This window comes from Bos taurus, chromosome 12, assembly GCF_002263795.3.
Source record: "Bos taurus isolate L1 Dominette 01449 registration number 42190680 breed Hereford chromosome 12, ARS-UCD2.0, whole genome shotgun sequence".
Lineage (NCBI taxonomy): Eukaryota > Metazoa > Chordata > Mammalia > Artiodactyla > Bovidae > Bos > Bos taurus.
In genome coordinates, this window is record NC_037339.1 from 41,755,342 (window position 1) to 41,778,431 (window position 23,090).

General features: G+C 36.4%; 1 long non-coding RNA gene across 1 annotated transcript in view; it reads left to right on the top strand.

Annotated features, from left to right (window-relative positions):
- Positions 1 to 5,857, top strand: part of LOC132346714 (uncharacterized) — a 52,135-nt gene extending 46,278 nt beyond the window's left edge. Inside the window, exons 3-5 of the long non-coding RNA XR_009496627.1 lie at positions 4,014 to 4,111; positions 5,076 to 5,116; positions 5,640 to 5,857. This is a non-coding gene — a long non-coding RNA (uncharacterized lncRNA). The remainder of the gene's footprint in view (positions 1 to 4,013; positions 4,112 to 5,075; positions 5,117 to 5,639) is intronic.
- The last annotated feature ends 17,233 nt before the right edge of the window (positions 5,858 to 23,090 follow it).

The window sequence follows — 23,090 nt, forward strand, 5'->3', positions numbered from 1 at the left end:
TTGCCTCCCCCCAAAATGTGCAGAGTCTTATGTCCTTCTTGCACTGTTACCCAGGGGACAAAAGTTTGAGGAGAAAGAGTATTTGCAAAAATCTATCCTAAGATATTTGTCATCTACCACAAGAGAAATGGTAACTCATGTTGCCACTGAGAAACATGTTAGACATCAAATGCATCAGGTGCTTAAGGTAAACATCTAATACAAGTCTCTATCAACAATGCCTGAAAAGAAAAGCTTATTTTTAACAAAAGGAAATCTATCACCAAGTGTTCCATAGCATATCTTGAATATCATACAATCTCAATTCCTGTCCAGTAATAAATTCTGCATCAGAAAACCCTAAAGAAAAACCATAAATATTATTTAAGAGCAATGATTCTACTTACAAATGTGTTTATGTGATCTTCATAGAGTTTTAAAAATGAAGACATTTTATAATAAATTGGGAATTTTTCTTCATTTTGTGGGTTTTTTTTTTGGTCTTTTGAAAACCTATGCTTGAATTTACATATGGTAACTGCCTTCTTTAGACAGAAAAATTCTGCACTGAGGCCCAGTCCTTGCCACTTCCATGGCTTTACTTTGGAGTCACTTCACTTTTGTATGTAACTTCTCTGGTTACATACATACTTGATTTTATGTTCCCCAGTATATTATATTGTGCCACTTTGAATCCATTTGCCACCTAGCTGGGGGTATAAGTATGTGCATGCATTTGGAGATTTTGCATGTATACTAATTATTTATTTACTTAAAGGAGACTTGCAACAGACTTAATACTTCTCTCAGAAGATGCATAATTAGAATGGGATCATGGGAAGGTTACTGACTTTTTTTTTTTTTTTTTTGGTACTTCTCTATTTCTGATTTTTTAAAATAAGTATGTATTACTTTTGAATTCAGAAATTTCATAAAAAGGAATGAAAGACCTAAAAACAGAGAATAAAAAAGAAGCAAATTATCACTGGGACTAAGTAGCATGGCTTTACACAGTCTACTAAGATCTAAGTGTGGGAAAGACTTCTATATAAACAGGCCTAGTTTTGTCAGCATATAGTCAATATTAAAAGCTTATACAGTTAGCACACACTGGAGAAAGAAAAATTTCTGGAGGCTGAAGAGTCCAAATCCTTTTCCTTGAGGAATTTACAATTAATTGGGAGAATATGAATAAGAACAACAAATAAACCAAAAAAGAAAAACAGAAATAAGCAAACAAATCAGAGCATATATAATTAAAACTGTAAAAAAATAAGCATGGTTTTCTAAATATATGTAATATATATGTTTATAAGTCTAGTTTTCAAGTCTATAACTCCATGAACTCAAATCATGTTCATAACATATTTAGGAAATAAAGAGGTATATGTCATCATTCTTGTATTTCAGGTGAAAAAAAAAAAAATGCTGAGAAAGGAATTTAAATCATCATGCTTGCACCAAGCTGGAAGTAAAAGCAAAATTGTCTAATTTTTCCTATGCCACTTTTACTACAGTAGTACATTAGAAAGTATTTAAAAATATAATATAATTGAGTATTCCATTTCACCATCTTAAGATGGAGATGGATTCTTACAAAATTGATATCTGAACTTCATTTTGAGTGAAGGTCTATTAAGTTATCTTTAGAACTCTTTTTTCTGAAGCTATCTGGCATTGGTGCTGGTGATGTTGGTGGTGGTGGTTTAATCTATAAGTCACGTCCAACACTTGCAAACCCATGGGCTATAGCCTGCCAGGCTTCTCTGTTAATGGGATTCTCCAGGCAAAAATACTGGAGTGGGTTGCCATTTCCTTCTCCAGGGTATCTTTCTGATCCAGGAATCAAACCCAGGTCCCCTGCATTGCAGGCCCATCCTTTACTGACTGAGCTATGAGGGAAGCCCATTTCTGGCTTTGGTCCATTTCATTAGAATCTTCTGATGCTGATTAAAAAACAACAACAACTCAAATTTTCAGTTGATAAAATACAGGTTTTTAGCATCAGTCCCATATCTGAATTAACAGGTTTTGGGTTTGTATAAAGATGTGCATTTTTAAACAAACTTAACAAGTTTCCAATACAATATTGTAAAGTAATTAACCTCCAATTAAAATAAATAAATTTATATTAAAAAAGTTTCCATGGTTAAGAAACTTCTGATTTTTATACAAATACAAGACTTTTGAATGCTAAAATGAAAATGGGAAAGAAGAGACTTTGATATATGTTGAAAATGTGAGGAACAATATATAAGGATTTTGAATAGGTTTTTTTGGTGAAAGACGAACTATGTGTAGACAAACTTCACTAGTGTGGAAGGGTGTAAAAGTTTAATCTGGACAACTACTGGAATTTAAAGTTATTGTCAACTGGGCTCTCTCTGGCTGTGATTTTGCAATTTTGAGAGTAACTTCTCTTTCAACTCAAGGTCAACTTCAATGCAGTCTTAAAACATCAATGGGAGTAAATTTAATTCTGCAGCAACCTGAGGCTATTACTTGTATTTCTCTGGTTTTGTGTCTGTATCTGTCCCCAAATGACCATTCAAATAATCATTCACATCATAGATTAAAAGCAAAAACTTTAGGTTAAATACAAAGTTTTCAATAAGAGTGCCTTGAGAAAAAGTTATTCTGAATTCATTCTATAAACTTTGGAATAAAAGGAAACTCTTTAGTCAGTGCTTAATATTTATGTTGCATTGTTTCAGTTCAAAGAGTTTTGCAAGGTGGAGGGTCAATTAAAGGAGTGAATGATCAAAAACTGGATGATCAGGAAAAAATTATTTTGCAATCCACATAAAATATAATGCAGATTTGAACTAGTGTTAAATGGAAATGGAATTTAAAAAATATGTTAAAGAATGTAAGAAGAAAGATTTGAAAATATTTGATAATAGAACAGATATGGAAGTGGATAATCAGATAAATGTCAATAATGTCTCCAGTTTAATTTCCTAACAAAATCATGATGCTGTTTTTCTTTTCTAAAAATAAAATAAAAAATAAGGTCCAGAGAATAATCTGATTTTTAAAATATTGATAAGTTTTCATCATGTTTAGAAATTTAATATGAGAAGAGTTTAAGGCTAGATGGAGATTAAAATTATTTATAAACTTAAGTGTTCAAAATTGACTATAAATTTAAGAAGCAATTATGCATAAAGTCTCAGACATAGGAAGAACAAAAAAATGGTTCTTCATATTTTGTATCAAATTTTGTGGTCATTTTAAAACATTTCCCCTGAAATTTTGGACACTCTCCCATTGAGATGTGGAGTGTATGGGCCATGTCCTCGAATCTGGGTTATTCTGTGACTGTTTGACAGATAGAGTACAGCAGGAGAGACACTATCTGACTGCCAAATCCACTTGGTAATCTTGGGATACTCTCCATCAACTCTCTCACATACTCTCCCTCTAAAATAACCACCATGATCTAGAAGTACAAGCCAATGACGAAGCAATCTGTTGGCTCTTTGGGTTGCAGTCTCAGCTGACCCCACTCCACAGTCATTCCGGACCTGGTTCCTGACATGTGAATGACATAGACACCTTAGAAGTGGCTCCTTCAGGTATACTTCTTCTACTCCTTAGCCATCTGAATCTTTTCAGGTATAGTTCCATCTTAAAATTCCAAGTAGACAGAAACTGTGAGCTCAATAATAATAAAAAGAAAACTGTGCTGTTTAACACAAAAAGATCAAGACACTGTGTTTCAAAATAATAGTAGCAGAGCAGCCTCAGTTGGTCACCCTCAGTCTATCAGATCATCCCAGCTAAAGCCCAGGCATTATGGCACCAAACAAGCCATGCCTACCATGCCCTGTCAGAACTCCTGACCCACAGAATCCATGGGAATTATGAAACTTTTTATATCACTAAATTTGGGTAGTTCCTTATACAACAATAATAAAAGCATATCATCTTTTGAAACTGTGATGAAATTTCATGTATGTCTTCCCTATATTGCAGCCATAATATTGCTTACTACTCTGAGGAGTTCTCAAATATTCTTGTTTTTATTGCAGTAATAAAAACAGTTAACATTGAGCAGATGCTTATGGGAAAACTTTCAAGAACAACTTCTCTGAAGAAACTGATCTGTCTCTCTTAACAAATTGTGGAGGTACGTACCCTAGTGATCTTAACATATACAGATCACTTCCCCAAACTCTATAACATAATTATTACTATTAATTCAAGTTTATATACATAAAAAAGTTGAAGCTCAAAGAGAATAAGTAATTTTTGCAAATTTATTTGATGATTTAGCTATGGGGAAAGTGTATAAATACACAGTTTAACTTGAAGCTTTAAGCATCTATTTTTGCCCACATCCTACAGCTTGTGGGATCTCAGTTCCCTGATCAGAGTTGGAGCCTCTGCAGTAAAAGCACACAGTCTTAACCACTGAACCACCAGAGAATTTCTGAGTCTCTCTACTCTTAACCTCTATGCTATGATGCTTCTCAACCTTAAAGAATAGACATACCTCAACTAGGGTGAAAAAGTTACAGACTGTGTCTAAACTAAATTTTAGTTTCTTAATTCTAATTCCATGCTTCAGTCTGCCTCAACAAATTTTTAATTAATAATTATACTTTTCTTTGTGAGTTGAACAATAACTAAGTTAAGTACAATGCCTTTTACTAAAAATATAAGACTGAAAACTTATACAAGAAGTATCTACATTGAACATACAGGAAATTAATTGGAGGCATCAAATAAGAGTAAGTTAATTAAGGACATTAAATTGTTTCTAGGCATGGTGATCTGACCTAAAACTATACAGCCTTTTCCTGTGCTGTTGTGTCCTTTTGGCTCTCTCCCTTTTGGAACTGTGCCCTTTTTGTGAATTGTACAAGGAATTGGAATTGGAATTGTGCCTTTATAGATCTTTCCCTTTTGGAAAAAGCTAAAGTATATCTGGAAGAAAATCAGAACACCTGGGAATATTTACAATCTAAAGAAAATGTCTTGTTATTGAACTTGTCTTAAATTGTTTTCATTATGGATGTTTTAACAAGAGATGAATACTTATCATGAAGAAAGTGTAACTTTTTTCTCAAAGTTAATATTCCTTTAACCAGGAAGAATACATGGGAACCGGGGACTAACAGAAAGGAAAGAGGTATGTCAGCCAAATCAACTGATTCTCATTCTGTTGACAGAGGTACAGCTGTTCGTCTTAATCACTGTGAAGCACTCTTTCACTTCGCCATATTTCCACACTATGATCTCCACAGTTCCCCTGGGCGTGTGCTATCGCTTCTGCACCAGCATGCTGTGTTTGAGCTAACACGGGTTGCTATAGAAGACAGTGTGCACATGACATTTGATGTGGCACAGTTTTCTTAGAAGCATCTTCAGCATCATGCTGATTCTATTATTTGTTGTCCTGTTCATTTTAATCATCCAGTTATACATAAGCATTCAAAAATTACACAAATCTTCTATATTTAATGAATTTGTTGTCATGCCTCTGCTAAATATTTTGTTTTGTAATAATATAGATCTTCAGTGCAATCAACTCTATTTCAACAGTTAAACTTCAATTCTCCATCACTCTTTTTACTATGATTCCCTTCTAGATATTTTATTTATTCTATAAATTGATTTGATATTATTCATTCTATGCTTTTTTTTTTTTACAGGAACTGACAGACAAAAATTTTTATCAACTGTTCCTTAGGTTCAGAATAATAGTTCCTTTACCATTATGACACACATATGTCATATACAAGAAAACTGGCATCAGAAGAACCTTTGCAGAATATTTTCTAGCTACTTACTAAGACTTTTCCCACTTCTACAGTTTAGTTCTTCATTCTTTATATTAAATTGATTTTATTATTGGATTTTATGTTGTTACAAAGTGAACATTAAGAATTCTCTAATCCAGTCTTTATTTTTACAACTTTTGTAGCATGCATTTCTCTTTTAAATCATTTATTTTTTAAATAAAGACTGGATTTCCATGTGACATTTTTATTTATTTTGATTTTGACTATTTATTTTTACATTTTATTGATTTTCTTACGATTTATATTATATACTACACTCGCATATGTATATAATTTGTTATTTATGACTATGTAAGAGTAGACTTCATATTATATATTATAGTAAACACATAATAAACTGTTTTCTTTAATTAAAATATTACACTAATCCCTGTCTCTGCTAGTGACTAATTCAAAATGAATATCCCTTTTTGATCCCAAATCTAAATATCTCTTAATCATGATATTTTTTTAATGAGCAAGGGTGCATCATTTTTAGAAGTATCAAGATGCACATCAAGATTGTTTCATTCTATACAAAATCTTTCATTATAGAGTTCTGGCTCATTTATGCAGTCCCAGTCCTTGTCCCTTGGACTGCAAGGAGATCCAACCAGTCCATTCTAAAGGAGATTAGCCCTGGGTGTTCTTTGGAAGGAATGATGCTAAAGCTGAAACTCCAGTACTTTGGCCACCTCATGCGAAGAGTTGACTCACTGGAGAAGACTCTGATGCTAGGAGGGATTGGGGGTAGGAGGAAAAGGGGATGACAGAGGATGAGATGGCTGGATGGCATCACCGACTTGATGGACGTGAGTCTGAGTGAACTCGGGGAGTTGGTAATGGACAGGGAGGCCTGGCGTGCTGCGATTCATGGGGTCTCAAAAAGTCGGACACAACTGAGCAACTGAACTGAACTGAGTCCTTGTCACTATCCTTTCCTCTTTATACTGCAATAATAAGAAACTATTTATAGTTTCTGAGGTATAATAATTACACCATAAATTGAAATGGTGACATCAAAGAAAAGGACTGTGTTTTATCCATTGTTTACCCAGCAACTAGCAGCAGAGAGGTATAATTACTGTTGAAAAAATAATAGTTTATCCTCATAGTGTTTTCTACATAGTTACTTATTGCAAAATTAATAAGTGAATTTCTTTTAGATATTTTTTATACTCAAAATGCTTCCATAAAATCTTTTTTATTATCTACCTGCTTTCTCCTAAGTATGGGTCACTTACTCACTGATTTGGGTTTTATTTAGTTCCATAGTCTTAGAGCATTTCAACTCCACAAGATGGTTTGAATTGCCTGAGTGACAAAGTCAGGTCTATGAGACAGCTTGATAAATTACTTTTTCTTTCCTTCTTTCTTTCTTTTTTTTCATTTTTTTTTTTTCAGAATTTCTAGGGGTCCCAGTTCATTATTTTGGAATATTGAAATTGTAACAATATTATTTTAATGTACTCATATGTACAGATATTTTAATTCTGAGAAAGTGTTGATTATTCACAATGAAAAACTTTTCCTAAGTGAAAACTGGCATCTTTAAAATCCTTGATGATAAGCAAGTATTGACAACTTTACTTAGCAGTTTTAATGAAAGAATTGCAGCACTGAGCCTGTAACAAAATCTTGATTAAAGTGCTGCTCTTTGTGATGGGAATAATTATCACTCTAGAGTAGGCACAAAAATACCCAACAATAGTCAAACACCCAGAAATACAAATGCAAATTAGAAAAATTTGTTGAAACATAATTGGAGGTACTATATAAAATGACTCAGTTCCAATAACTGATTCTAATATTCTTCAAAATCTAATCAACGTATTGGGCTCAATGCTTTTCATATTTAGAGTCAGTGCAGTGAGATAGAGCACTCACCCTCATCGGTACAAGTACTTCATTAATTCAAACATCCACCTTTGAGTTTGCCAAGTCTTACCCTCCAACACTTTTTTGTCTCCATGCAGTCCCTTGATTAGATGGCCTTTTGTTCCTTCCAAAATCTTTTTGAAAAAGTTGGATTGGGGAGAGCTCAATGAAGCTCTTATAATTATACATTCAGGCATAAATTATGAAAAAATACAGTTATTGACTGGTTAAGACTAATCATTTATCTAATATTCCTTATTCCTTTTAGCTTTAAAGATCAACTCTTATTAAGTAAGAAGCTTATTAACACTTCATAACATATGATAATGAAGATGTGTGTCTGTCTGTATGTATGCTAAAATAATATTTTTGGTTTTATATAAATTAAATAAATAAGGTAAATTAAACATATTTTGTTTTGCTTCTTTATTATTTATTGTAAAATGTTTATTAAGTATGCCCTGAGTAAAGTAGAGAAGAACTAAAGAGCCTCTTGATGAGAATGAAAGAGGAGAGTGAAAAAGCTGGCTTAAAACTCAACATTCAAAAAAGGAAGATCATGGCATCTGGTTCCACCACTTAATGGTAAATAGAAAGGGGAAAAGTGGAAGCAGTGACAGATTTTATTTTCTTGGGCTCCGAAGTCATTGCTGACAGTGAACGCAGCCATGAAATTAAAAGATGTTTGCTCCTTGGAAGGAAACCTATGGCAAACCAAGACAGAGTACAGATGGCCAAAAGGCACATGAAAAGACACTCAACATCACTAATTACTAGAGAAATATAAATCTAAACTATAAAGAGGTTAACCCTAACCCTCACAACAGAGTTGCCATCATCAAAAAATCTACAAATAATAAATGCTGGAGAGGATGTGGAGAAAAGGGAACCCTCCTACACTGTTGGTGGGAATGTAAATTTGTATAGCCACTATGGATAATAGTATTGAGTTTCCTGACCTGTGCAGCTGAGTGAACTGATCCTTATGGAACTAGATAGCAGAAAAGAGGTTTTGGAGAAGGGGAGGGGTTCTCTTATTATCCATACACTGTTTCCTAAATGAATATATAAGAATCACTTATGTACTTGTGAGAACTAATTATTCCCAGACCTCAGTTTAGACTTACAGAAACAAATATCCAGAATTAGAACTTGGGAGCCTACTTAATCTCTCCCTATAAGAATCTCATTATCAGTTTACTGAACACTGAGAGTCTATCTTTGTAAGAATCAGATCAGATCAGATCAGATCAGTCGCTCAGTCGTCCGACTTTTTGCGACTCCATGAATCGCAGCATGCGTCAGTGATGCCATCCAGCCATCTCATCCTCTGTCGTCCCCTTCTCCTCCTGCCCCCAATCCCTCCCAGCATCAGAGTCTTTTCCAATGAGTCAACTCTTCGCATGAGGTGGCCAAAGTACTGGAGTTTCAGCTTTAGCATCATTCCTTCCAAAGAAATCCCAGGGCTGATCTCCTTCTGAATGGACTGGTTGGATCTCCTTGCAGTTCTACGCTAGGGGGTCGCACAGAGTCAGACACGACTGAAGCAACTTAGCAATGTAAGTGTGTAATTATCTCTCACAAATTAGTAATTTACCAACAGCTAATAACAAATCTATACTTAAAGTTATCCCATTGGGAAGACCAGTTTTGGGGTTATTTGGTTGCACCACACAGAATTTCCCTGACCAGTAAGCAAACTGGTGCTCTCTTCAGTAGAAGCACAGAGTCTTAACCCCTGGACCACTAGGGAAGTTCTAAGCAGACAGTTTGAATATAGACTGTGAAATAGAGGTTATTGCAAAAACTAACTTGGGATTGTGAAATATATAAATGGTCATGTTGTGACCAGTTTTAGAAGTTTAGATCTATATTTTATATATTATGAATATAATATATATATGAATATAATATATTCATCCATATGTATTATGAATATAATATATATGAATATATTATATTCATATGTATTATGAATATAATATATATGAATATAATATATTAATCCATATATGTATTATGAATATAATATATATGAATATAATATATTCATCCATATATGTATTATGAATATAATATATATATTAATATAATATATAAAATATAGATCTAAACTTCTAAAACTGGTCACAACATGATCATTTATATATTTCACAATCCCAAGTTAGTTTTTGCAATAACCTCTATTTCACAGTCTATATTCAAACTGTCTGCTTAGAACTTCCCTAGTGGTCCAGGGGTTAAGACTCTGTGCTTCTACTGAAGAGAGCATCAGTTTGCTTACTGATCACGGAAATTCTGTGTGGTGCAACCAAATAACCCCAAAACTGGTCTTCCCAATGGGATAACTTTAAGTATAGATTTGTTATTAGCTGTTGGTAAATTATTAATTTGTGAGAGATAATTACACACTTACATTGCTAAGTCGCTTCAGTCGTGTCTGACTCTGTGTGACTCCACAGACGGCAGCCCACCAGGCTCCTCTGTCCATGGGATTTTCCAGGCAAGAGTACTGGAGTGGGGTGCCATCACCTTCTCCAACTAACTCAGCAGTCAGATAAATTTGAGACTTGGTAGGATAAATTTTATTATGTTCTGTCCAAGAAATGAATGCTCAGAATTTTTGAACATTTCAGTAATATAATACATACTTATAAATGTGTGTACACACACGTGACAGTAGTGAAAAGCATTTTATTATCAATGAATTTTAGCTGGATCCTCAAAACAATAGATGCTAAAATCCAAAATGAATGTGAAACTATTGCACAGAATGTCTTCGGGTTTGTTGCTTGCCAATAGATGCCCTGATGGAATTTAGCAGGCAGGATATTTGTTAGGGATAAGTCTCAAGGAAAAGAAAGGGAATGAAGCAGGATTAGGAAGAAGTTATCCTGAAATGAAGGCTCTGCAAACCCTCGGTCAGTCCCATCAAGAACTCTGAAACAGTTAGGCCTGTCAGAGGTGTCCTACAGGGCCTCAAAATAGCTTCATTTTTATATCTATAGCTTATGCAGGCTGTTTAGGGAGGGGACTCATTGGTAAAAGTGGCTCTATGAAGTTGAGAGAAATGAAAGAGCAAATGAAAAATATATTGGTTCCTGGGGCAATTTAACAGGGATCTAGGTGGCACATCCCCATGTTTCCTTGAACTTAAAAGATGTAGTGAACTAGTCTTCCTCTGAACTAATATAACTAAAGAATGTGAAGTGAAGTGAAAGTCTCTCAGTAGTATCTGACTCTTTGGGACCCCATGGACTGTAGCCCGCTAGGTTCCTCTGTCCATGGGATTTCCCAGGCAAGAATACTGGAGTGGATTGCCACTTCCTTCTCCATGGAATCTTCCCAACCCAGGAATAGAGCTCAGGTGTCCCACATTGTGGGCAGATTCTTTATCATCTCTGTTACCAGGGAAGCCTAAAGAATCTGAATGCTTTATAAATGAACTGGCTATGAAAGAAGAAGAGGAGACTGGGTTCTAATTGTTCCCATACTCCATGGTTTCCAGAGAAAAGAATGCTTAGAACATATACCCCATGTACCAGATAAGAGCTATGAACACTACAAAACTAGCATGGGTTGTCACAGAACTCTTCAAAATAGCTTGGTTCCTAAGGGGATGAGAAGACCTCAGTAGAAAGCACTGAGGTATACCTCCAAGTATCTAGGTGTCAACAAAGGAGTTGAAAACAACAAATGAGAAAAAAGAAACACATGTTAATTACTGAACTGTTTGTCTTTATGAATAGAAGTGCCTAAAAAGTCTCTTTTATCATCTGAAAATAATCAGAAGAATATAGAATCCATCCTAGTTTTCTTCTAGAATGATAAAGAAAATTTCATCTTGCAGAATAAAATAAATATAGAATGATAGAAAAATATCAGGTTCTTTTCTCATCATTTTCTGTGCATCCTATTTGTTCAACAAAATGATTACGTACATTAAACTTTGTATTTCTTTTTGCTTGCTTTCATTATTTTGCTTAAACTATGTGTAAAACATATTTTCTGAAATAGGAACAGATGTTAAATTTATGATATGGAGTTATTCTGATTCATTTCTTCTTTATAAACCTTTAACACTTTCATATTTTGAGTTATTAAAAAAAAAATCCCAGTAAAGAAACTTCTACATAGCTTGCACTTTAAAAGCAATGGAAATATCAAAATTAGGATGAGCCAAATGTCATGTTAAACAAATTCAAGTGGAAGAACTTGGACTGTTTGTGGGATCCCTATACTTATATCCTTATCACTTGAAAAAGTTTATCATTTTGCTCAGAGAATAGAACAGCAAGCCTTGTCTTTGATAATGACATAGCTTTGTTTAGACAAAAATTAGGAAAAACTTTAATAAATAATGGATCTCAATACATAATAATTACCTGAAAGAATGGCTCTGTAAACTATGCTTTTCTCTCTCTCTCTCTGTCTCTCTCTTTTTTACACACAGTTTGCCTATTAAACCACATGAAAGTGAAGTTACTCGTGTCTGACTCTTTGTGACCCCATGGACTGAAGCCCACCAGGTTCTTCAGTCAATGGGATTTTCCAGGCAAGAGTACTGGAGTGGGTTGCCATTTCCTTCTCCAGGGGATCTTCCCAACCCAGGGATCGAACCCAGGTCTTCCGCATTGCAGGCAGATGTTTTACTGTCTGAGACACCAGGGAAGCCCATTAAACCACATAGTGGTCATTTAATCCTTACTTGTCTAAACCGTTAGAATCTATAATCAGTAAAACAACTCAGCTGTAGTTTCAACTTGGACTGTTTTCACTGACAAATCATAATAGAGTGCAATCAGAAATGTAAAAAGGAAATGACTGTATATTGCCTTTTTTCACCCACTTTTGTAAGTTACCATAATTCGTAGTTAGTGAGTGACATTATTTCTGGGACTATTCACCATGTGTAAAAATAGAAATCAATCACTAGAGTAATCATATCTTCAGGGAATAACAGCATAATAGAGATGGAAGGACCTTAGCAATTATCTAATCCAGTGGTTTTCTAACTGGATGTGTGAGAATTCATTTCTTCCAGGAATGCCACAAGGACTGCCTTGGGAAGAGGGGACCAATTTCTGGGTTTCATTCTGTTATTTCACCTAAAACGCCTCAACTTTTTATCTTTTCAATAGAATGGAAGGAAATCAATTTGATTTACCTAAAAAAAAAGGGGGGGGGGAGAAAACCAAAGCTCAGGAGAAAAAGGCTCCCAAGCAAGGATAAAATGAAGTAGTAGAAGAGAAAAGCTTACAGTGACACAGTCATGGATTGGTGGTCTGTGGTTTATTTAAGCAAATTTACAACTTGAAATACTTCTTCATCACCATAAAAGTTTCCTACATCCCCCCTTTAACTCAGTATAATATTTTTTTTATTATTTTTCTTTGTGACAATTGTAATAGTTTCCTAACATGCCTTATTGCCTATGTCCTCTCCATCTCTTTTCCATAACCTGTATACTAACCTTTATACTACTTATTCCATTAAACTCCTATATCACTGACAAGATGCATTTTTAATGCAACAACAGAACTCATCAGTTATTTTATAATTAGTACCCACCACTCATTCCAGTCTTAGTTTTAGCCATTCCATCATTTTTTAAATACAAACTTATTTATTTTATTGGTGGCTAATTACTTTACAATATTGTATTTGTTTTGCCATATATTGACATGAATCTGTCATGGTTGTATATGTGTTCCCCATACTGAACACCCCTTGACCTCCCTCCCCATCCCATTCCTCTGGGTCATCCCAGTGCACCAGCCCCAAGCACCCTGTCTCATACATCAAACCTGTACTGGTGATTTGTTTCACATATGATAATATACATGTTTCAGTGCCATTCTCCAAAATCATCCCACCCTCGCCCTCTCCCACAGAGTCCAAAAGACTGTTCTATACATCTGTGTCTCTTTTGCTGTCTCACATATAGGGTTATCATTACCATCTTTCTAAATTCCATATATATGTGTTAGTATACTGTATTGGTGTTTTTCTTTCTGGTTTACCTCACTCTGTATAACAGGCTCCAGTTTCATCCACCTCATTAGAACTGATTCAAATGTATTCTTTTTAATGGCTGAGTAATACTTCATTGTGTATATGTACCACAGCTTTCTTATCCATTCGTCTGCTGATGGACATCTCGGTTGCTCCCATGTCCTGGCTATTATAAACAGTGCTGCGATGAACATTGGGGTACATGTGTCTCCTTCAATTCTGGTTTCCTTTTTGTGTATGCCCAGCAGTGGGATTGCTGGGTCGTATGGCAGTTCTATTTCCAGTTTTTTAAGGAATCTCCACAGTGTTCTCCACAGTAGCTGTACTAGTTTGCATCCCCACCAACAGTGTAAGAAGATTCCGTTTTCTCCACACCCTTTTCAGCATTTATTGCTTGTGGACTTTTGGATAGCAGCCATTCTGACTGGCATTAAAATGGTACCTCATAGTGGTTTTGATTTGCATTTCTCTGATAATGAGTGATGTTGAGCATCTTTTCCTGTGTTTGTTAGTCATCTGTATGTCTTCTTTGGAGAAATGTCTGTTTAGTTTTTTGGCCCATTTTTTGCTTGGGTCGTTTGTTTTTCTGGAATTGAGCTGCAGGAGTTGCTTGTATATTTTTGAGATAATTCTTTGTCAGTTGCTTCATTTGCTATTATTTTCTCCCATCTGAAGACTGTCTTTTCACCTTGCTTATAGTTTCCTTTGTTGTGCAGAAGCTTTTAAATAGGTGGCATTTATTTATTTTTGCTTTTATTTCCATTACTCTGGGAGGGGGGTCATAGAGAATCCTGCTGTGATTTGTGTCAGAGAGTGTTTTGCCTTTGTTCTCCTCTAAGAGTGTTATAGTTCCTGGTGGTACATTTAGATCTTTAATCCATTTTAAGTTTATTTTGGTGTATGGTGTTAGAATGTGTTCTGGTTTCATTCTTTTACAAGTGGTTGACCAGTTTTCCCAGCACCACTTGTTAAAGAGAGTGTCTTTTCTCCACTGTATATTCTTGCCTCCTTTGTCAAAGATAAAGTGTCCATAGGTGAGTGGATTTATCTTTGGGCTTTCTATTTTGTTCCATTGATCTATATTTCTGTTTTTGTGGCAGTAGCATACTGACTTGATAACTGTGGCTTTGTAGTAGATCCTTAAGTCAGGCAGGTTGATTCCTCCAGTTCCATTCTTCTTTCTCAAGATTGCATTGGCTATTCGAGGTTTTTTGTATTTCCATACAAATTGTGATATTATTTCTTCCAGATCTATGCAAAATACCATTGGTAGCTTGATAGGGACTGCTTTGAATCTATAGATTGCTTTGGGTAGTATACTCATCTTCACTATATTGATTCTTCTGGTCCAGTATATTTCTCCATCTATTAGTGTCCATTTGATTTCTTTCATCAGTGTTTTATAGTTTTCTATATATAGGTCTTTTGTTTCTTTAGGTAGATATATTCCTAAGTATTTTATTCTTTTCGTTACAATAGTGAATTGAATTGTTTCCTTAATTTCTGTTTTCTCATTGTTAGTGTATAGGAATGCAAGGGATTTCTGGGTGTTGATTTTAATCCTGCAACTTTACTATATTTATTGATTAGCTCTAGTAATTTTCTGGTGGAGTCTTTAGGGTTTTCTATGTAGAGGATCTTGTCATCTGCAAACAGGGAGTGTTTTACTTCTTCTTTTCCAATTTGTATTCCTTTTATTTATTTTTCTGCTCTGATTGCTGTGGCAAAAACTCCCAAAACTCTGTTGAATAGTAGTGGTGAAAGTGGCCAACCTTGTCTTGTTCCTGACTTTAGGGGAAATGCTTTCAGTTTTTCACCATTGAGGGTAATGTTTGCTGTGCATTTGTCACATATAGCTTTTATTATGTTGAGTTATGTTCCTTCTAATCCTGCTTTCTGGAGGGTTTTTTTATAATCATAAATGGATGTTGAATTTTGTCAAAGGCTTTCTCTGCATCTTTTGAGATAATTTCTTAATATGTTGTAGTACATTGATTGATTTGTAGATATCGAAGAATCCTTGCATCCCTGGGATAAAGCCCACTTGCTCATGATGCATGATCTTTTTAATGTGTTGTTGGATTCTGCTTGTTATAATTTTGTTAAGGATTTTTGCATCAATGTTCACCAGTGACATTGGTCTGTAGTTTTCTTTTTTTTGTGGCATCTTTGTCAGGTCTTGGTATTAGGGTGATGGTGGCCTCTTAGAATGGGTTTGGAAGTTTTCCTTCCTCTGAAATTTTCTGGAAGAGTTTGAGTAGGATAGGTGTTAGCTCTTCTCTAAATTTTTGGTAGAATTCAGCTGTGAAGCCGTCTGGACCTGCGCTTTTGTTTGCTGGAAGATTTCTGATTACAGTTTCAATTTCTGTGCTTGTGATGGGTCTGTTACGATTTTCTATTTCTTCCTGGTTCAGTTTTGGAAAGTTGTACTTTTCTAAGAATTTATCCATTTCTTCCAAGTTGTACATTTTATTGGCATTTAATTGCTGATAGTAGTCTCTTATGATCCTTTGTATTTCTGTGTTGTCTGTTGTGATTTCTCCATTTTCATTTCTAATTCTATTGATTTGATTTTCCCTCTTTGTTTCTTGATGATTCTGGCTAATGGTTTGTCAATTTTATTTATCCTCTCAAAGAACCAGCTTTCAGCTTTGTTGATCTTTGCTATGGTCTCTTTATTTTGCTTTTATTTCTGCCCTAATTTTTAAGATTTATTTTCTTCTATTAACCCTAGGTTTCTTCATTTCTTACTTTTCTAGTTGCTTTAGGTGTAGAGTTAGGTTATTTATTTGACTTTTTTCTTATTTCCTGAGGTATGCCTTATTGCTATGAACCTTCCCCTTAGCACTGCTTTTACAGTGTCCCACCGGTTTTGGGTTGTTGTGTTTTCATTTTCATTCCTTTCTATGCATATTTTTCTTTCTTTTTTATTTCTTCTGTGATTTGTTGGTTATTCAGCAGCGTATTGTTCAGCCTCCATATGTTGGAATTTTTAATAGCTTTTCTCCTGTAATTGAGATCTAATCTTACTGCATTATGGTCAGAAAAGATGCTTGGAATGATTTCAATTTTTTGAATTTACCAAGGCTAGATTTGTGGCCCAGGATGTGATCTATCCTTGAGAAGGTTCCGTGTGAGCTTGAGAAAAAGCTGAAATTCATTGGTTTGGGCTGAAATGTCCTATAGATATCAATTAGGTCTAACTGGTCTATTGTATCATTTAAAGTTTGTGTTTCCTTGTTAAGTTTCTGTTTACTTGATCTATCCATAGGTGTGAATGGGATATTAAAGTCTCCCACTATTATTGTCCTATTGTTAATTTCCCCTTTCATACTTGTTAGCATTTGTCTTCATATTCTGGGGCTCCTATGTTGGGTGCATATATATTTATAGTTGTTATATATTCTTCTTGGATTGATCCTTTGATCATTATGTAGTGTCCTTCTTTGTCTCTTTTCATAGCCTTTGTTATAAAGTCTATTTTATATGATATAAGTATTGCTACTCCTGCTTTCTTTTGGCCTCTATTTGCATAGAATATCTTTTTCCAGCCCTTCACCTTCAGTTTGTATGTGTCCCTTGTTTCAAGGTGGGTTTCTTGTAGACAACATATATAGTGGTCTTGTTTTTGTATCCATTCAGCCAGTCTTTGTCTTTTGGTTGGGGCATTCAACCCATTTATGTTTAATGTAATTATTGATAAGTATTATCCCATTGCCATTTACTTTATTGTTTTGAGTTAGAGTTTATACACCCTTTCTGTGTTTCCTGTCTAGAGAAGATCCTTTGATATTTGTTGGAGAGCTGGTTTGGTGGTGCTGAATTCTCTCAGCTTTTGCTTGTCTATAAAGCTTTTGATTTCTCCTTCATATTACAATGAGATCCTTGCTGGGTACAGTAATCTGGACCATAGGTTATTATTATTATTATTATTATTTTCATCACTTTAAGGATATCCTGCTACTCCCTCCTGGCCTGAAGAGTTTCTATTGAAAGATCAGCTGTTATCCTTATGGGAATACTCTGTGTGTTATATGTTGTTTTTCCCTTGCTGCTTTTAATATTTGGTCTGTGTGTTTGATCTTTGTTAATTTGATTAATATGTGTCTTGCGGTGTTTCACCTTGGGTTTATCCCATTTGGGATTCTCTGGGTTTCTTGGACTTGGGTGATTATTTCCTTCCCCATTTTAGGGAAGTTTTCAACTATTATATCCTCAAGTATTTTCTCATGGTCTTTCTTTTTGTCTTCTTCTTCTGGGACTCCTATGATTCGAATGTTGGGGCATTTAACATTGTCCCAAAGGTCTCTAAGATTGTTCTCATTTCTTTTAATTCGTTTTTCTTTTTTCTTACTGTTTCATTTATTTCTACCATTCTATCTTCTACCTCACTAATCCTATCTTATGCCTCTGTTATTCTACTGTTGGTTCCTTCCAGAGTGTTTTTGATTTCATTTATTGCATTATTCATTATATATTGACTTTTTTTAAAATTTCTTCTACGTCCTTGTTAACCCTTTCTTGCATCTTCTCAATCCTTGTCTCCAGCTATTTATCTGTAACTGCATTTTGTTTTCAAGATTTTGGATCATTTTCACTATCATTATTTGGAATTCTCTATCAGGCTGATTCCCTATCTCTTCCTCTTTTGTTCAGTTTGGTGGGCATTTATCTTGTTCTTTACCTGCTGGGTATTTCTCTGTCTCTTCATCTTGTTTATATTGCTGTGTTTGGGGTGGCATTTTCATATTCTGGCTGTTAGTGAAATTATCTTTATTGTTGAGTTTCCTCACTGTGGGTGGGGTTGGATGGGTGGCTTGTCAAGGTTTCCTGGTTAGGGAAGCTTGTGTCTGTCTTCTGGTGGGTGGATCTGGATTTCTTCTCTCTGGAGCACAATGAAGGGTCCAGTAATGAGTTATGAGATATCAATGGGTTTGGTGTGACTTTGGGCAGCCTGTATATTGAAGCTCAGGGCTATATTCCTGTGTTGCTGAAGAATTTGTGTGGTATGTCTTGCTCTGGAACTTATTGGCCCCTGTGTGGTTTTTTGTTTCAGTATAGGTATGGAGGCATATGATTAGCTCCTATCAATTAATGTTCCCTGGAGTCAGGAGTTCTCTGGTGTTCTCAGGATTTTGACTTAAGCCTTCTGCCTTCTGGTTTTCAGTTTTATTCTTACAGTAGCCTCAAGACTTCTCCATTTATACAGCACCGATAAAACATCTAGTTTAAAGATGAAAAGTTTCTCCACAGTGAGGGACACCCAGAGAAGTTCACAGAGTTACTTCTGGAGGAGAAGAGGGGGAATTGAAAGAGGAGAGCAAGCTAGCCAGTAATCACTTCCCTATCTCCTCTCCACAGTCTGGACTGCTCAGAGATGTCCTCGGAGTTATACAGAGAAGAGAAGAGGGAGGAAGGAGACAGAAGTGGCCAGGAAGATAAAGGGGGGAATCAAAAAGAGAGAAACAGATCCAGCCATTAATCAGTTCCCTAAGTGTTCTCCACAGTCCGGAACACACAAAGAGATTCACAGTGCTGGGTAGAGAATAGAAGGGGGAGGGAGGAGATAGAGGTGATCTGGTATAGAAAAAGGAGAGTCCAAAGGGGGAGAGAGCAGTGAAGCCAGTAATCTCACTCCCAAGTAAAAATGGATACTGAAGATTGGGTTCTTAAAGATACAAAATTGATAAGAAATACCAAAAAGCAAAGATTAAAAATCTAGAGTAGAGGTTTGATTCTCAAATACAATATTAAAGAAAAAAATCAAAATCACAAAAATTATAATATATATATATATATGAAGTTTGCTTTAAAAAATAGGGTTGTTTTTTTTTTTTTGCAAAGTAATAGTAGGTTATAAAAATGAAAATTAAAGGAGTAATAGAGGACTTAATATATATATATATATATATATTTTTTTAATTTAAAGAATGGTAATAGTTAAAATATATCTAGGACTTTCTCTGGTGTTGTTGTGGACAGTGTGGGGTCAGTTCATTTTCAGATAGTTCCTTGATCCGGCCTATACTTCTCAAGATCTATAGCCCCCTTTCTATGTAGTCGGTGCTAAATACGGGGTTTTAATCTATTGTACCTGTCACTTCCATGACGGTTCCCTCTGTTTGTTTTAGCTTCTTCTGTTTGCTGGTCTCTTCAGTGTCTAATTTCCACCCTGACACAAGGGGGTGGTGGTGGACACACTTTTAGGCTCACTTGTTCAGTCGTGCTGTGTGGAGGGAGGAACACTGCAAACAAATAACACTGGCATGTGCTCACAGTGTCTCGGCCACACTGCGTTTGCCCCCGTCATGGCTTGTGTGCTTTCCCTGTCTACACTGCTTAGGCTCTAGGTTGCTATGCTGGGGACTGTCTGAGGCCAGCCCTGGGTTGTATGCACTTCCCAGGTCTAAGCCGCTCAGGTTCAGGTACTTGGGTACTCCACAAAGGTGCAGACTTGGTTGGGCCTGCGTTTTGTGCCCTTCCCAGGTCCGAGCAGCTCAGGCGACCAAGTACTTGGTGAGCGCAATCGCTGTGACTTATCGCCTTCTCCATCCCTGCCACTTGATTTTCTGGGTGTACAACTGGCACACCTTCTCGGGTATGCCCTGTGTCTCTTCTGGGGAGCTGATCTCTGGCTGTGACCCTCCCATCAGATGTTGACCATCCAGAATCCCAAGAAGTCTTGGTTAACAATGAAGCCTGCTTGCAGTTTGGTAGATGATGCCTCTCTGGGGCCACGATTGCCCCCTTCCAGCTTGGCTGCCCTTGCCTGCCTGTCTCTGGTGGGGGATGGGCCAGTCTGCAGCCAGCTAGCTCTGCTCAGTCCTTTATTCTATGAGCGGGCCTGGTGGTGTCTTGGGTTAGGGCTTTTCGCTTGATAGCTATCCCATAGTCTGGGTTGCTATCTCAAGTTAGTTTCCTCAGATTGCCCTTGGGTCATTCAGGCCCAGTCCTTACTCTAAGCAATGCAGCCCAGGCCTCCCTGACCAGCCCCTGCTTGCTAGTGGCAGATGTGGGCGTCAGGACTGCTTCGCCACTGGGAGTTACCATTGGGCACGTAATCTGTGGGCTTTAATTATTTATTTATTTTTCCTCCCAGTTATGTTGCCCTCTGAGGTTCCAATGCTCTCCACAGACTTGCCAGTGAGAGTGTTTCCTGGTGTTTGGAAACCTCTCTTTTTTAAGACTCCCTTCCCAGGATGGATCTCTGTCCCTACCTCTTTTGTCTCTCTTTTTATTTTTTATATTTTTTCCTACCTTCTTTCAAAGACAATGGGCTGCTTTTATGGGTGCCAGATGTCCTCTGCCAGCATTCAGAAATTGTTTTGTGGAATATACTCAGTGTTCAAATGTTCTTTGATGAATTTGTGGAGGAGAGAGTGGTCTCCCCGTCCTATACCTCTGCCATCTTAGGACCGACCCTAACCATTCTATCCTATATTCCCTATGCTATATTCCAAGTGTTCCCTGTTAGTACAATGTTTTTCCATGTAATGCCCAGATACATTATTTTCATTTCCTGGAATAATAATCAGAGATCTTCACCTGTTAATTTTTCTTTTCAGAATCAAGTGTAAAATCCACCATGAGGCTATCTCAGGCAGGTCTAGACACTGCTGCCTCTGTGTCTTCATAGATGCTTTGGTTAAACAATACAATCCACACTCAAAAGTATATGTGTGTCTGTATATTGAGTTGTGTCCAACTTGGTGTGACCCTATGGATTGCAACCCAGAAGGCTCCTCTTTCCATGGGATTCTCTGGGTAAGAATACTGGAGTGTGTTGCTATTCCCTTCTACAGAGGATCGTCCCAACCTAGGGACCGAACCCATGTTTCTTATGTTTCTTGCATTGGTAAGTGGGTTCTTTACCACTAGCACCATCTGGGAAGACATATACATATAGGTATATGCATATGTCAATATATACACATATATCACTTCATATTTGTGAATGAGATGTAAGCCTCAAGGAAATTCTTTCCACTGACCAATTAATTAGCACATAACCATCCATTTGACTCCTTTTCTGGATCAAACCTCTGTCTCCTGCCAGGCAACTAATGAAAGGTAATAATGTATAAGGAATTTCCAGGTTGCTCACTGGTAAAGAACCTGGCTGTCAATGCAGGAGACACAAGAGACACAAATTTGATTCTTGGGCCTGGAAGATATCCTGAAGAAGGAAATGGCAACTCGCTTCAGTATTCTAACCTGGAAAATTTCCATAGACAGTGGAGCCTGGCAGGGCTACAGTCCATAGGGTTGCAAAGAATCAGACACAACTTAGTGACTAAAAAACAACAACATAAAAAGTAAACTTGAGAGCAACGAAATGTGAAGTAAAGGGTCAGGACTATCTTATGAACAAAATCTTGGCAACTTGAATCAAGGATACTGAGCTAACTGGACTAGTTCAGGTCTGGGACATCTTTTGAATACAAAAAGAAAGAAGAAAGAAAGTGAAGTTGCTCAGTCCTGTCTGACTCTTTGTGACCCCATGGACTGTAGCCTACCAGGCTCCTCCATCCATGGGATTCTCCAGGCAAGAATACTGGAGTGGGTTGCCATTTCCATTTCCAGGGGATCTTCCCGACCCAGGGATCGAACCCAGGTCTCACACATTGGAGGCAGACGCTTTAACCTCTGTGCCACCAGGGAAACCTTTGACTACAGACTGACTAGTAATAATTCACATGAGAAAAAGTTTAGGCTAGAAGAACACCCTCAACCATCATCATAGACTTGTATTGTTTTGATCTGGTAATATATAATTTATATTAAATCTAGTATCATTGCTGTAGTCCATAGAGAAAAGCTGGTAGATTTATTCTGGTTTTCAGAAATCTCTAAGGTGCATTTTCTTACATTTCTCTGGCAGAAAAGATTAACCATCTTGAGAACAGAAGTATGATCACTCCACTCTGGCAAAAATGAGTGGGATGTGATTAGAACATGTGCCTTTCAATGATTTCCTATTTATCTTCCTTCATAAGCTGAAGCTGCCAGTGAAAATTTGCTTTCTCATTCTTCAGAAAGAGGGTGAAACTTTTCATTGCCTGACTCTTACACTTGAAATATTTTAGTTTGTACCTTCTTATACTCAAACTAAGTATACACAAAAACTAGAATGAAGATTGCCAGGGGAAATATCAATAACCTCAGATATGCAGATGACACCACCCTTATGGTAGAAACTGAAGAATAACTAAAGAGCCTCTTGATGAAAGTGAAAGAGGAGAGTGAAAAATTTGGCTTAAAGCTCAACATTCAGAAAACGAAGATCATGGCATCCGGTCCCATCACTTCATGGCAAATAGATAGGGAAACAATGGAAACAATGACAGATTTTATTTTGGGGGGCTCTCAAATCACTGCAGATGGTGACTGCAGCCATGAGATTAAAAGACACTTGCCCCTTGGAAGAAA